At 42.3% G+C, this 3,496-nt stretch overlaps 1 long non-coding RNA gene across 1 annotated transcript; it reads left to right on the forward strand.

The window, feature by feature from the left end:
* Positions 1–1,121: 1,121 nt before the first annotated feature.
* Positions 1,122–2,891, forward strand: LOC143159042 (uncharacterized). Its single transcript, XR_012995094.1, has 3 exons — positions 1,122–1,225; positions 2,595–2,669; positions 2,826–2,891. It is a non-coding gene; the product is annotated as an uncharacterized LOC143159042 (long non-coding RNA).
* The last annotated feature ends 605 nt before the right edge of the window (positions 2,892–3,496 follow it).

Genomic DNA, 3,496 nt, shown 5'->3' on the forward strand with positions numbered 1-3,496 from the left:
ATGCAGAGGAAGTTTAAACTTGCTCCATTTCAGGAGGAATTTTTCATCTTTCACGCAGGATAAGTGAAACATAATTTGAAATGTGAATGTCATAATTAAGTCTAATTATTTTACCATACTTTTGCCTTCATTAGACATTGTGTTTGTAATAATTGCTGTAATCAACCATATGGTTAGTATTAACTCCTTAACTCCATGAGGGCAGATGATCCCTGCAGGAGGAATAGATGACTTCCGGGTCTGGAGGTGTCATGCCGAGTCCCATCAGCCCAGGGAGCAGCGGGGGTTTGGCTCTCCTTCACCTCTCACAAATGGGCAGGAGGGCAAGGTTTCAGATGCTTCACATAGCTGAGCGGCTTCAGAGGACATGTAAGCCCCAAACCTGTGCTTTAAGCATATCTGGCTGTTACCTCTGCAGTGCCACAAAATGCATCCATGTGGGTGCTCCTCGTTCCCAGGGAGCAAGGCTGGGGAGCTGGCTGAGTTGGGGCAGCCTCACCGGTCAGCTCCCTCTGGCCCAAAGCTGGGCACTTTTGGTAGGCAGACTGTCATGGTTTAACAGAAGTATGGACTGACTCTGTAGAAAAACTTATGTGTGCATTAGTACTTATGTTTATCCACAGCACCAGCTTCAACCTTGTGCCATCAGCTGTAATTTCAAGGAGCCATGACTAGCATCTGAGTGTGTAATGATGGTATCTACCAACTAATTCTCTTTTCCCTGGCTTGCTAATAATTCTGTCATCTTGTTGCTAATGATTCCACTCTCAAATTATTTTTTACGGTTATATTATAAAAAAAAATCCAGATTAAGTACACTGTAATTGCTGAGGATTGTAGGATATAAGTTAATTTTTCTTTTGTAGTGTGCCAGGCTGACAGAATCAGTTAATCAAGTGTTTTATCTTTCTATGTAACATTTGCATTGTACAATACTTAGTGAGTAACATCTCACCTGACCCACTGCTAGGTACCTTGTATTTTTACTGATCTCACTGTAAGTGGACTTTGGTTGGCTATGGGGCAAACCATAGGGCAAAATCTATTCTTACTGCTATTTTCCACCCAAATGTTTAAAGCATATGTTGGTTTCTTCACTCAGTTTCCTGTCTTCTGTTTCCAAGAAAGCAAACAAAGAAATGTATTCACTCATAGAGACAACAGTGATGACGATCAGAGCTAATCCACGACCTCTTCAAAAGCTTCTTTAGTGGAGATGCAGCAGGTTTGTTCAAAAGCTTTCTCAGCTTCATAGCGGAATTGGTGGTCAAAGCCAGAAAGACAGGGGGTGCAAAATGATCCCAGTCCCGGCTGACCTTAGGTGAAGTTTGGTCATGTCCAGACAGAGAGCCCTTACCCTGAACAGCCAATGCCTGCTGGGTACCCCCCTCACCAGTGGTGAGGGGACAAGGATGTCCTTGTGCTGATGAACACCTAACTGTCATACACATTTGGCTGGTGCTAATAAGGAATGATTTTAAGCTTTGCATGTCGAACCTGGACTTCAGATGTATACCAGAGGTGGGGTGATGGGCCCTTTGTTACAAGGGAGGGATCTTTGTCTCCCTTGTGATTTTTTTCCTTCCCTTATTCAACAGCATCCTTCTGATGCAGGCAGGGGAAGGTCTCAAAATCTCGGGAAGTGAAAATTGCCTCCTGCTTGCCTCTTGTCCCTGTGGCACAATCTGAGACTGCCCTGAGCTGCAGGAGGTGACAACGCATGATCCCGACAAACAATGTTCCTTTTGTGCCCACGGAAAGGGCTTGCAGGGGGGGACTCAGCTTATCACGAAGATGAGTTGGGATGTTAATTTTACAATAGGTTAACAATTTTCTCCCTTGGTGGCCCTGTTCTTTTCCAAGCGTGGGGAGGCAGGGGGGACAGCACAGAGAGGGATACCTATCTGAAAGGTGTCTACATGCATCCTGTCTTTCAGTTAATGACAGTGACACCAGCATTTGGGGCAGAGGAATTAATTATTTAAATAAGCTTTGACAGACCTTCTGCAGAATTAAAATTGGTGATTTCCAAGACTTTTTTGCCCCGGACATACGCTAGTTTTTCCTTCTGGATAATTCCTTGAGAAAACAGAAGGTGAAGAGGGCTTTTTGGTGTCTGCTGTGAATAGGCCACTTCCCAAATCCCTTCTTTGTGACTTACTGTGATTTGTAAGGAGAGTAAGTGGGACCTGTATCCACTGTGGGAAGGAAAATGGAGGAATTTGTTTTGTAATGGATATAATATAGAGGATATATTATTACTCCTAATTGCAAAGGTAGTGAGTGGAATGGGGACATAAATGGAGAAGGTGCTTTTTCAGGTGTGTCGAGATAAAACCTCAAACACAGACAGTCTGAAAGGCAGCAGAAAATCTGTGGCTGAATGCTTACAGGGCTTGTGCAGCCTTTGGAAGCAGGCTTGTGTCTTATAAAACATACAAAGCCCTACCAAGCATGGAATAACCACTTCATCATTTTAAATGAGGGCTATAAAAAATTACAGTCAGCACATAATAGGTGTTTTGCACCCATGCTAAGTACTGCCAAGAAAATAGTTACCTAAGTAAATCAATAAAGTATCATTCCTTCCCAAGGTCTTCCTGTCCCAGTCCGTGAACCTCTCATTTCGGAGGAGTACTGAAACCTGTTCAAGATTTATTTTGATGAAAGTAAGTATCTCTGCATTATCAGGCAATAAAGAAGTTGTTTACTACTACTCCAGGAATGTTGAAAAATTCCTCTGAATACATACTTGCATTGTAGCTATCATAAAAATGTCTACCAGCTATTGGAGCCCCCAAATTGAATTTTTTTTTTCTTTACAGAAAACAAAGAGTTCAGCCTGAGACCTAGAAATTGCTTCATAAGAAAACTATCTGTGTTGAGAGAGATGGACGGAGGTATCCTGTCACATAGACTGTTCAAGTTTGGTATAAAACATTTCTATTCATATTCTGTTAGCAAATAAGCCTGGGCTGAGGTAGCATCACCTTTTCTGGGTTCGTTTCCTACAAATCAGTCTAGATGTTTAATATGTTCCACGTTACCAGAGCGTTTGAAAACCAGCAATACATCTGAAAACCAATTTGCTGGCATAAATGTTCCAACAAAGTGGTGAATTTGCAGCTCACACTGTCAATTATTGGCAGGAAGCAAATTTTGACTTGGCCCTTGTTAAGGTTAATACAATTCACAGTCATACTGCTCCAATCAAGCTATGAAAATACAGTGTGCAGGATACGCCATTGCGAGAGCTGGAATTCCAAGTTTTTAACACATGCAACAAAATCTTTGCACAGGCACTGCATATATAAAATGATTTTGTGAAAAATTTCAAATAGCAAAGACATTGAAGAAAGTCTTCATCTGTTTGCAAAACGTGTGAGTGGGAGAAAAGCTGACTCAGCTCCTGGCTGTGAAAGGCTTGCCCTGCTCTGAGTGATATTACACCAAGTAGTTGGCAGAGCAATGCTGCAAAGGGGAAAATGCCCCCTCG

This window comes from Aptenodytes patagonicus, chromosome 3 (genome assembly GCF_965638725.1).
Source record: "Aptenodytes patagonicus chromosome 3, bAptPat1.pri.cur, whole genome shotgun sequence".
NCBI lineage: Eukaryota > Metazoa > Chordata > Aves > Sphenisciformes > Spheniscidae > Aptenodytes > Aptenodytes patagonicus.